Source organism: Mirounga leonina, unplaced genomic scaffold (genome assembly GCF_011800145.1).
Source record: "Mirounga leonina isolate KUSES-001 unplaced genomic scaffold, KU_Mleo_1.0 Mir_115, whole genome shotgun sequence".
Classification (NCBI taxonomy): Eukaryota; Metazoa; Chordata; class Mammalia; order Carnivora; family Phocidae; genus Mirounga; species Mirounga leonina.
The window spans coordinates 48,286,326-48,299,662 of record NW_023270268.1 but is presented as its reverse complement, the minus strand read 5'-3'; the positions used below and the strand labels follow the sequence as shown (position 1 = coordinate 48,299,662).

Sequence of the window (13,337 nt, the reverse complement as noted above, 5' to 3'; positions counted from 1 at the left end):
TGATTTTTCAAAACCATCTGAAAAACCAGTGGTATTTTTTTAATGCACTTTATTAGAAACTATATATAGCTCACATTTCAGCATCCTTTCCTCCAACTCAAAGTGGGCAAAAAATTATTATTTCTTTATTTTAAATACTTCTGCACACCCTGAAGCAAGTTACAAAAATCAGTGGTCCTCCACAAAAACAATGCTTAGGCTTATTTTTTTCACATTTGTCTTTTCCTTTGCTTCATTCTTCTAGAATCATACCATGGGGGTTCACAGGATGTGTACTGTTTAATAATAGAAAACAGCACTGGTAGAATGAAAAATGTTTCCAGGTTGTTTTTTTCTTCTCAGTGTAGATTTTTCTGCACTCAGGAGAGCTTGCTTGATGTGATAATAATAATGTACTCTGGTAAGAAACCCTGGTTCTTTAGATGTGGTCTTATTTATTTTCCACCATTCCCATGAGGTAGGAGAAGGTACAGTTTTTTGAAGTTTAATAAGACATCCAGAGATGGCAGATGATTGAACTAGGAAAATAACTTAGGCTCACTGACTCCTACTCTACCAAAATTAAAGATGTGAGATCGGACCTATGCTTGGGTCCAGTCAGGTTTGAGTCACTGCATCTCAACCTTTAGGTAGTGTGGGGAGAATGTGAGGGTACCTGACTGTGCCTATATCATTCAATCAACAAACATTCATTCATTGAGCCCAGGGCTTAGATACTAATATAATATTCAAAGGTAATAGGATAACTTGCTCTCAAGTTATTCAGAGACCAGGAAGGGCGGGAGGGTACAGATAATGACAACATTTCAAGAAAATTGATGATGGCAGTTTGTGCAAAAGTGCTACAGACACAGCTAATTCTGCCAAAGGGAGAGCGGAAATCATCACAACTTTCACTGTGAGCCGTGAAAGGAGTAAGAGTCCATCCTGCAGAAAGGGGTGGAAGGAAGAGAGCACATTCCAATACACAGAGGCATGAAAAGTCCAGGAACTTTCCACATTACATTTTGGTATAAAATTTTGGTTCAAAAATTGCAGTGATAAGTGTTGTTTATATATCTATTCAGTTACACATTTTAAAATTTAACATGTGGTTAGCATAATCCTGAGATTCTCCTGGGTATTTCTTTTAAAGGAGAAAAATACACTTCAGCTCCTTCTTCTGAAAGAGAAAAGCTAAATTTATCCCAGATGATTAGGAGGGAAATACACAGATTATTATAATATTTTAAAAATATTGACTCTTGGGCGCCTGGGTGGCTCAGTCGTTAAGCGTCTGCCTTCGGCTCAGGTCATGATCCCGGGGTCCTGGGATCGAATCCCGCATCGGGGCTCCTTGCTCCTTGGGACCCTGCTTCTCCCTCTGCCTTTCTCTCTTGCTCTGTCTCTCATGAATTAAAAAAAAAAATCTTTAAAAAAAATATTGACTCTTATTCAGACATCCCCAACTTTATTAATTAGAAATGCCCTTGCAAGAAAAACTATAAATTAATGTTTTTTAAATAACCAAATCTTAGTGTCAGCTTCATGAGAATTAAATTGGCAGTGGCCATGTTTCTTTTTTGTCCCTAGTCCTGTACTTTCTTCAGCAACATCTTCCACAGGGATATCTTGCCCATATAGATTGCACAGACTCTCTAAGGCAAGTCCACGTTGGAATCAAAGAGTGAGGGGTGTTCTCTCCTGTGGAATGATGCACATTGCCTCAAGGAATTGGTTTATACCATAAAAGGCTCCCTGTGTAGTCAGAGAGATGAGTACAGGCTCCACTGGAACTCTAATATCTTAAAACATCTGTACAAATAGCACTTTCCTGTGACCATGGAGTTGCACCATGAGACAGCACCATCCTCCTCCCACAGGAGAGTATTCCTTTGAGGTCAGATCTGAATCCTTTTGGTGGGAATTTGTCATGCTGAACCTATACTGTTACAAACAAAAATGGACCGGTATTCTTGGGTCTTCAGAAATGACATCTAGCTCTTTGTAGTTGTGTAGGTTGCAACTTGGGTCTCTGGACTCAGAGCCATGTGCCTCAAAGCTGGCACTTTCTAGTTCTGATCCATAACTATTGTTCAACCTTTTTTGGATCCTCAGTCCCCTCAACTGAAAAGGGAGATAAAAATACTCACATCACAAGGTATTGAGGTGAAACAAGCTAAAAGTATGAAGCATCTTTCAAATATTAGGTGTTTGTTGTTAATTAAATATGTATGTATTCATGAATTCATTCAACTAATATTTGTTATGAGCCATTAGTCATTCTGCTTATCTGAACCAGAGTCAGAAAGTTACAGAAATTTGTTACAGTTATTGCCTTGGAGATGCATAGGAGGTCTTCAGATTTATGCCTGTCTTTCAACCAGTTCATAAAGGGAGAATCTATACGTAGAATTTATGGTAAACAGACAGACAAAACAGGAGCTCCCCCACAAATCACACACCTGTAAACAGCCTAGTCAAGACTCTACCCAGAGTGTCAGACTCTAGGACTCACTGTTATCTCTCTTCTTGCCCTACTCACTCCCCCTACTATCTGTGAGAAGACCAGGCAGTAATTCACAAAGAGGACACTGTTTGGTTTATTGAAATTTTTACAAAGAATTTCCTGCCTATGTAAGAGTTCCTCTTCTGAGTTTTAAGGTTCCTAGTACTCAGCACCGTTACAAAAAACATGAATGCCTACTCTGGATTTTCCATCTCCAAAGGATCCCCAAGTTTAGGATACAAAAACCAAGTGAAATAACCTTTAAATTCATCATTCTTTCCCTGTCATATAGCAGACATACTGCAAGTTTCTTTCCAGCAAATAACTTCTCTACCTAACAACATCTTAACACCAAGACCCCAGGCACAGAATGACCCTTATATAACCCATAGCTCAGATACGTACTACACACTCATATCCTTTAAGAAATAGTATTTCTCAAAACACAAGCATGCACATGACCACACTCACAAAACAAATAATATGCATTCAAAACTGTAGTCTATTTACACGCTCATTTGGGGGAAGTTCATAGAAGAAGTTGGTAGGAGAGAAGGTGAAAAAGAGTCAGCAATGGCTTATATATCACCCTTTGCTGCCTATGAGAAGCACTAAAACTATTCCATAGTTATTCTATAGCCAAAAAGAGTCATCATCCTGATGATGGAGTTCCAAATCATAGACCCTACATGACACAGAGTCATCATATATAAAGGCACATGAGCCCAGAACCTTGGATAACTTTCTTGCTGCTGGGCAGAATTTGGACTCTAGCTCTGGTTCTGTGACTGATTACGTGACATTGAGCAGCCTCTTTGCCTTTGTTTTCTCATCTGAAGAATGAGAAATTTGAGGAAGAACTCAAGACTGGAACTAGGTAACCTCAGGTCTTTTCCAGCCCTAAAATGCTATGGTCTGTAATTCTTTCATATATTGCACAGTCCCCAGATTTCACTTTAAAAAGGTTCTCTCTCTAGAGTAGTAGGGTTTTCCCTATTCCACTTACATAAGCCCAACTTTTGGACTTCCACGGCAACTCTGTAATTGCCTCAATTGGTATTTCTTTCTTTTTTTTTTTTTTAAAGATTTTATTTATTTATTTGAGAGACAGAGAAAGTGAGAGACAGCACAAGTGGATGGGGAGGGGCAGAGGGAGAGGAAGAAGGGCAGAGGGAGAGGGAGGGGCAGAGACATAAGACTCCATCACAGGACCCAGGGATCATGACCTGAACCATAGGCAGATGCTTAACCGACTGAGCGCCACACAGGCACCCCTAAGTTGGTATTTCTTACTGAAGTTGTTTATATCTACTATAAAGCTATGCACCTCCAGGCAGTATTGATGAGGCAAACGGAATTTGGTTTTGAATAATTCTTTTCTTTTTTTAATGTTGGAGGAATTCCTAATTGTGTTATATAATTAGAGCCTGGAAATGTTTCCACAGGAGAAAATGGCTATGCCTTTGCTTTACTAGTAATAGTTATTTATAACTTTACTTCTTTCAAGTTGTTTACTAGAAATAAAATCACACTGAGACTTTAGGGAAGTGCCTGGAGCTTTTTAATCTTCAAGAATTTCTAAACCTCCTTTGAATTTTCAGCCCTCTGAGTGCAGAGGACATGGTTTCAATCAAGTACTTTGCAATGTAACTTTATTTCCTCCTCAAAGGTCAAAGTCTGACTGTAGTACCTCTGTTTCTCAAGCATATGCCTATGGAATATAGGATTCTGAGTACTGGGGAATTTGCCATATAAAGCATAAATCAGAACTTTGCCATGGGAAGGCCTCAAATGACTTGACAAGAGTTTTCAAGAGTCCACATATTATTATATCAATGAGCATTTTTTTTAACCTACTTCAGTGTGCCCAGTACTGTGCTCCATATTCACTGCCAGGGACTGAAGCAAAATAACTGCAAATACTGCTTCTTTTCAAGGAAAGAAATCTGTATAGAAGCAGGTGCTTGCAGCTTCAGCCAAATCCTACTTGCGTTGTCGCCTATCTTGGGATAACCCATGAGTTAGAGGAAGCAGAAATGATAGTGTGCAGTCCAAGATGGTTTAAATGTGGCCTGCTCAGTGGAATTTCTCAGCCCCATGCCTGTTTTCTGAGCTTCCACCTTCCCCAGTTCTCTCACAGCTGGGTCAACTCATTTCATCTTCTGCAAATCCAGCCTCACTATTTATTTTCAGAGCAATGTGGGTTTTAGTAGGCTATAAATGCCTCCATTCATCCAGGCTTATTATAGTATCCCTTTTCCTACAGGCTGGCCCCAGACACAGGGCCTGGGCACTGTGTCCTGAGTTGCCCTTGCTACATTTTAAACTAGAGCCATTTTCTACTTTTTCCAGATCTTGACACACCCATTTCAGCCCTAATCCTACCTCCCAATTACAGGTCACACAGAAGACAGAGCAACTCGCCAAAAGCCAATTCCCTGAAGGAGTTACTTTCTGAATAACTAATTTACTGAAATTAATAAATTTATCAACATATCAATAACTTGTTTTAAGTTATGAATTTGGAGATATTCTTATTCAGACTATATTCAAGAATATGTTTTACTTAAATAGGATCAAGAATATATTCTTCTTGAATACATTAAATTCTACTTATGAAACTATTCTTCAAGAATATACTCATAAGAAAACTTAATGACCCATATGACCCTCAGCATTTAATGAGTTGAACATTGTTTAAAATACAGCTAGAGTAAAATTTATTAATTGAATATATTCAAGAGGACTATTTCTCAGGATCAGCACTTGATAACTGATAAATTTGATGAAATCATCACTTGACAAATTGATCTTTTAATAATTGACTTTCTGCAAAATGATTTTTGGCAAAGGGATATGGAGCTTCCTGAGTGCTGTGTCTGTGCTTCCATAGACAGACCTCCTATTCCAGTGATCAACCTTCCTGGATTTCAGAGTATTTTCTACACCACCTACCCCTGGCTAAGCTCTGCTACATATGGCCCCTGGTGTTGACTGCAGAATGTCGCTTCTTGAAGTAGCTGGGTCTTACTCATGACTGAAATGCCACTGCTGACTATCTTATCTTACCCAAATAAAGCCATGTAGTAGAGACTCAACTCTTCCTACTCTTATTCAGCCTTATTGACAGATCTCAAAATAAAAAAGGGCCAGAGGCCTGTCTTCTTTTTCTTTCTAATACCCAATTTTTAAATGTTTCCTTATCTCTCATAATAGCAGAGTTACAAGAAAACTTGAAAACCCGCAGGGAAATATATTAACTCCCTATGTTGAAAAAAATCTTACTAGCTTTTAGGAGAATAACTTCCATTGGAAGATTTCTTATTGTTTAGAGTATAATAGAAGTAGTTGGGCAGCAAAATGGGCACTTTTAACATCAATTTGACTCATTTAGGTTGAGAATAATATTTCTCTCTTGTAAAGACAAATGCATACTCTTAATAAGTTTGTGCTAGGAAGTAATCACATCTTTAAAAAAAAGTATAACTAATGGAACTCAAATAAAAACTTAAAAAATAAAAATAGTCACTCTCTTACAAAAAAACCCCAACAGTGTATATCACCAAATTCAATTTTCAATGCTATGATTTAACATGACTTCACTGCTTTAGCATAAATAAACCTCAAGTCATTACCTTTATTTCTCCAGTTAGATATTAGTAAGTTGTTAGGTTAATTCCACACCATATATCTTAAAGTCTGTTTTATCTTGCAGCTCCCCACTCCCACCACCATCAAATATAATGACTTTAATTCAGTATCTTAAAGCAATAGACATTTCTGGTATGTTACGGAACATTTCAAAATAGTTATTGGTTATAAGAAAAACTAAACCCTAAGTATTTGGAGACCAACAGAGCTGAATTAACTTGAAAATATAGCAATTCAAACAGTAAAACCTTATTTTGTTGGCACTCAAGAATAACGCTAGCTGGAAAAGCTCAATTTCTCAAGTCTAAATGATATAACGACTGAAAAGTCATGTGAAAAGCAAGTACATGATGAGCAACATGAACACATCAATTTTTTCAGATTATTTTCTGTTAGATCATGGCAATGTGAATGAAACAGATAAGCTCAAATGAATAGCCACAGGTATTGAAGTCCAGGGAATGCACCTTGATTCTGTAGTAACCTTCTCCCAATGGCTTCCATGTTGCATTGAATATGTATTAACCCATTAAAAAAAAAAACTCACTTGTATCAGTCATGATATGACACTCAGCTGCCTTTTAGAGATTTTATTTAGAGCAATGGTCCTTAAGCCTGACTATGCATTAGAATCACCCAATGATGGTCAGTCCCCAACTAGACTAATTAAATCAAAATTTCTGAGAGTGGAATCCTGGTATTTGTATTTTAAAAGTTTTCCTGAAGAGATTCTGATGAATACCTAGACTTGGAAACTACTGGTTTAGAGCATAGTATCAGCTGGATCCCCAAAATACAACAACAGTAGGAATTTTCTTCCAACTTTTCCTGCCCCAGAGCTCAGTCATTGGCTTTAATGTTCCTACTTTAAAATCCTGTATCTGATATTGACTTAGCTCAGAAGATGTTGGGTTTGGGTTTGCTTGAGACTTATTTGGACACACAGCCTAATAGCAGGTGGTTAAGCTAATGGACTTAAAAAAAATCTATATGAATAGTCTAACCCTTAAATGCTTTTATAGAATTGGATATTGACGGTTTGGATTTAATTTACTTAGGCACAAAAATTTTGAGCTTGAAATAATGAATTTATGTTAATTATTAGTTAAGAATATTAAATTTGACAACTGTTAATTTCTAAAAGAAGGATAGGAAAAAGAGAAATTGATCTGGGGAGGCAGTAGAAGGATATTTGCAGAATAAAAGAGCCTATTTGCTGAATCACATGATGAAAGAGTGATCTCTATTTTTCTCAGCCATAGTAGGATTCTCATCAGTATAAATGTTTATTTCTATTTTTAATCTTTAATGAGCTATTATCTCCACATTTTAGTTAAAGTTCACAGAGAATCACAAAGTGCCTCAAGAAGTTTCAGCAAATAGTTTTGTCTCCGTTCTTTGAACAAACCTGATAATGAAGACAGCTATCTAGATAATAAAATCACTACATTTATGAGTTGTCTTGTTATTCATGCTTTAATATTTTCATATTGTGAGAGAAGCACTATGTTCATGTTTGAGCTCTTAACAGTAAACTGAACATGGCATATTGTATGTACATATTGGGGTGAGAGGTAGAGGAGAGCACAATAATTAAGACAAAGAATGTATCATAATAATCTCTAAATTGTTTTTCATGTAAAGGGGAGTTTTAATGAAGCCTTAGATGAAATAATATTATTTTTGTTTTATTAACATACAGTGTTATATTAGTTTCAGGTGTACAATATGATTAAACAATTCTATACATTTCTCAATGCTCATCAATCTACTCTCTGTTTCACTCATCCTCCCACCCACGTCCCCTCTGGCAACTATCAGTTTGTTCTCTGTGTTTAAGAGTATGTTTTCTCGTTTGTCTCTTTTTTTCTTGGTTTCCTCATTTGTTTCTTAAATTCAACATACGAGTGAAATCATATGGTATCTTTCTCTGACTGACTTATTTCACTTAGCATTATGCTAGGTCCACTTAGCATATGCTAGGTCTATTATCCTTAGATCCATCCATTTTGTTGCAAATGGGAAAATTTCACTCATTTTTATGGCTGAGTAATATTTCATTGTGTGTGTTTGTGTGTGTATGTATCTACTTTATCTATTCATCTGTGGATGGTCAATTGGGTTGTTTCCATATCTTGGCTACTGTAAATAACGTTCCAAAAACATAGAGGTGCACATATCTTTTCAATATATGGTTTTATTAATATCAACATTAATTGTATTAATATTAATGTTGTTTTATTTCTATAAATCACATAAATAATTTAATGTAATCACATAAATATAGGAATAAATAGTATAGAAGCAGTTCCCTTGGAAAAAGGACAACTTTCCTGTTGACTTAATTTAATTTTGTCCTGTTCCATATTTGCATTAAATGACTATGACAACAGAGGGGTTCTGTGGGGAATGGGCATCATTCAAATAGTAGAAAAATCTTTCCACCAAACAATAATTTTGCAATTAATTACTTGGGTTTCTGCAGTACAATTAAATGCATGCAGTTAATTCTCTGGAAGTAGACTGCCTGAATAAAAGTTCAGTTTCCTAGGAATTGCACACCATTGATGCTTACAGGTTTCACCAATAGTAAAACACACACACTTTATCAGAGGTGTTAGTAAAAAAGAACTAACTAGAGAAGGGGGGGAAATTGGAGGGAAAGACAAACCATGCGAGACTATGGACTCTGAGAAACAAACTGAGGGTTCTAGAGGGGAGGGGGGTGGGGGGATGGGTTAGCCTGGTGATGGGTATTAAAGAGGGCACATATTGAATGGAGCACTGGGTGTTATACGCAAATAATGAATCATGGAACACTATGTCAAAAACTAATGATGTAATGTATGGTGATTAACATGACATAATAAAATAAAATTTAAAAAAAAAGGAACTAACTGGGGCGCCTGGGTGGCCCAGTGGGTTAAGCAGTTAAGCATCTGCCTTTGGCTCAGGTCATGATCTCCAGGTCCTAGGATCCAGCCCTGCATTGGGCTTCCTGCTCAGCAGGGAGTCTGCCCCCCCCCTCTCCCCCCCTCTGTCCCTCCCCACCACTGGTTCTCTCTCTCTCAAAAAAATAAATAAAATCTTTTTAAAAAAGAACTAATGTAAACTATGTACCCAAACAAAAACATTTATATTCATTTACCACTTATGCCTAATCTTTATTTTCTAAAAAATAGAAGAGGGTTGATGGGGTGTTTTGTTTTTTGCCACTTTGTTGTTATTGTTGATTTTGTTGTTGTTGGTCGATGCGGGTAGTAAACTGTGGTAGTAAAATTTAGCTTTTAGTAAAAACTAAACAGAACACACACACACACACACACCAGGATTGATTTTGTGTTTAAATCTTATACTTTTTAGGACGCCTGGGTGGTTCAGTTGTTAAGCGTCTGCCTTCAGCTCAGGTCATGATCGCAGGGTCCTGGGATCGAGTCCCACATCGGGCTCCCTCCTCGGGGGTAAGCCTGCTTCTCTCCCACTCCCACTGCTCTCGCTATCTCTGTCTCTGTCAAATAAATAAATAAAATCTTTAAAAAAAAATCTTATACTTTTTAAAGTGTAAACAGTGCTATAAATTGCAGCACAAAATGAAGAACAAGTTGGAGGTCTTGCACTTTCTGATTTCAAAACTTACTATAAAGACACAGTATTCAAGACAGTTTGGTACTCCGGGCACCTGGGTGGCTCAGTCGTTAAGCGTCTGCCTTCGGCTCAGGTCGTGATCCCAGGGTCCTGGGATCGAGCCCCGCATCAGGCTCCCTGCTCAGCAGGAAGCCTGCTTCTCCCTCTCCCACTCCCCCTGCTTGTGTTCCCTCTCCCGCTGTGTCTCTCTCTGTCAAATAAATAAAATCTTAAAAAAAAAAAAAAAGACAGTTTGGTACTGACATAATGATAGACATATAGATAAATGAAACAGAATTAAGAGTCCAGGGAAAAAAGTTACATTAATGGGCAACTGATTTTTGACAAGGCCAAATAATTCAATAGGTAAAGGATATAGACTTTTCAAAATATGGTGCTCACAATTAGATATCAATATGCAAAAAATAAGAAGAAATTAGACCTTACTTGAGATCATACATAAAAGTTAACTCAAAATAGCTCAAAGGTATAAATACAAGAACTAAAGCCACAAAACTTGTAGAAGAGGGGTGCCTGGGTGGCTCAGTCGGTTAAGCGTCTGCCTTCAGCTCAGGTCATGATCTCAGGGTCTTGGGATTGAGTCCCGCATCAGGCTCTCTGCTCTGAGGAGAGCCTGTTTCTCCCTCTCCCCCTGCTCTTCTCTCTCTCTCTCTGTCAAATAAATAAATAAAATCTTTAAAAAAAAAAAACTTGTAGAAGAAAACACAAGAAATAAATATTTATGACTGTGAGTTAGGCAAAGAGTTCTTAGATATCACACCAAAACAGAATTCATAAAAGAATAAATTGATAAACTTGAACATCAAACTAAATAAATAACTTTAATTTATAAAAGTAGGTAAGTAAATAACTTTTATGCTTCAAAAGATACCATTAAAAAATTAATAAATAAGCCACAGACTGGGAAAAATATTTGCAAATCATACATCTGATAAAGGATTTGAATCCATAATATGTAAAGAATATTTACAAACAATTATGAGAAGAAAAAACAACCCAATTTTTAAAATGAGAATAATATTTGAATAGACAGTTAACCAAAGAAGATACAGAATGGTTAATAAGCACATGAAAAAGATCCTCAACATCATCAGAGAAACACAAGTTAAAACCATAAGGAGATACCACAACACACCCACTAGAACAACTATAATCAAAAAGATACACAGTAATAAGTGTTGACAAGGATATAAAGAAACCTCAACATTCATACACTGCTAGTGGGAATGTAAAATTGTATGCACACTTTGGAAAAGAGTTGGGTGGTCTCCAAAAAAGTTAAACATAAACTTATACAGCACAGCAATTCCACTCCTAGGATTACACCCTAGAGATGAAAACATGTGTTCATACAAAGCCATGTATATGAATGTTTACAGCAGCACTATTCATAATAGCCAAAAGCTACAAGCAATCCAAATGTCCACTGAGCACAGGATGGATAAAAGACATGGTATACCCACACAGTGGGATTCTATTCAGCAATAAAAAAGAGTGAACTACCAATACATACTACCACATGGAAAAACTTCAGAAACATTATGCAAAGGGAGAGAAGCCAGACTCAAAAGACTACGTATTGTAAAATTCCATATGGAATGTCCGTAAGATTTAAATTTATATAGACACAAAGCAGAGTAATGGTTTCCAGGGGCTGGAAGCCAGAACAGGGATTAACTAACTATAAATGGGCACGAGGAAGTTTTTTTCCAGGGGGATAATGGAAATGTTCTAAAACTGGATTGTGGCGATGGTTGCACAACTATATAAACTGACTAGAAATCATTGCGCTCTATGTTTACAGTGAGTGAATTTAGCAGTATGTACATTATACCTTAATAAAACTGTTTGTGAAAAAAAAAAAAAAAAACAATTGCAGAGCACAGCATGAACATGTTCTAGACTAGACCATACTGCTCATACTGGCCTACAGATATGTTTTATAAATTTAAAACCAAAATATTCTTTACCTAAAATCTCTTTTAATACTTTAATCTTGTTCAAGGGCCCTATTATCAAATATTAATTAAGTAATGATCCAACCTATTTTCTTCCCACTTACCTTAAAGTATGTTCCACTGCCAATTCACATCTTTTTACTTTTTTTCCCTTTTTCAAAGGACAGAGCACTAGAAAGAGAGAGGGAACACAAGCAGGGGGAGCGGCAGGCAGAGGGAGAGGCAGAAGCAGGCTTCCACCTGAGCAGGGAGTCCCTGGGGCTCCATTCCAGGACCCTGGGATCATGACCTGAGCAGAACACAGATGCTTAACCGACTGAGCCACCCAGGCGCCCCAGATCTTTTTACTTTCTAAATACCTGTCACAATTTAGTACCCCTAGCTACCCTATGTGTTTTACTGATTGTTATCTTCAATATGTATGCTTTTTTTAAATTCAGGACTACCAATGTTTAGAGCTTACAATAATAATGTTTCTTGAAACGTACACTCTTCTGAATACATACCTATTTCTTGCTTTATTACATGTAATTCTCAAAATAACCCTATAAAACAGGCATTATTGTTATCCCTATATTATGTTAAAGGAAACTGAGGCAAGGAGAAATTGCCCAAGGTCACCTATGTCTAAGATGGTAGAGCCAAAATATGATTTCTAAGCCTAACCTTTTAACCATTGAGCTGAACAGCTTCTCAGAAGCACTGCAAGAGAGTTTTGCATATTATCTTCCGTTTTTATTACAATAGCCTTCTTGCCTTGTGTATTTTTAGATATAGTTCCTTAAAACAGGGATGCCCTGTTCAATATACTGCTCCTTCCCTCCAGCTTTCCTAAGACAAACCATGAAATATGTGCACACATTATATGAATTTGCTACCCATTTCTCCAAAATAACATTTGTTTGGTGTTAGTAATTGGGAAAAGTTATTAAAAACATATACAGACAATCTCAATGAACACATACATACACAACATAGACATACACATACTTAAACACTGTTTATTTTATTTCCTGATAGAACTCTGAATTTTTATCCCAATAACTAATCTCTTTATACACATGGCTTCATCCTGACCTGCATAATATATTTAAGGAGGAGCAATTTGAATAGACAGAATTGATTTATAAAAGCACAAAGCTACTATAGATGCATTTTTAGAAGCTTTGTAGCAGAGGAAATGAATCCCTAAGAAAATTGAAAATCACTATACCACATCTGTATAAACAATGAGAATACCATTACGGGTTTTGTGAGCAATGCTTCTTCCAGCAACTAAAGGTTGAATTAAGGGGTAAACAATAAAAACAGGAAGGTTTTTATACTTTCCATAATCAGAGATATGAATATACACAAAATTCATAACTCATCTTTTACAATTTTTGTTTGGATTGCCTGCCACTATATGAGCAAATATAATTTGATTCATATTAGCTTTCAGATTAAGATCTGTTCAGCATTTTAAAAATTAACATTCTGGCACATCTAGTCCTCTGGTGAAAATAATGTCCTAGTTTCAAGTTGACAAAATAGCCTAAAGGTATTTTGTACAGGAATTTATACAGATTTAATACTGACAAAGATGTCCTGGGGTG

General features: G+C 36.6%; 1 protein-coding gene across 1 annotated transcript in view; it reads left to right on the top strand.

The window, feature by feature from the left end:
* GPR149 (G protein-coupled receptor 149) overlaps positions 1-13,337 on the top strand; it is a 65,479-nt gene that overhangs the window by 25,852 nt on the left and 26,290 nt on the right. The gene's annotated exons all lie outside the window — the stretch shown is intronic.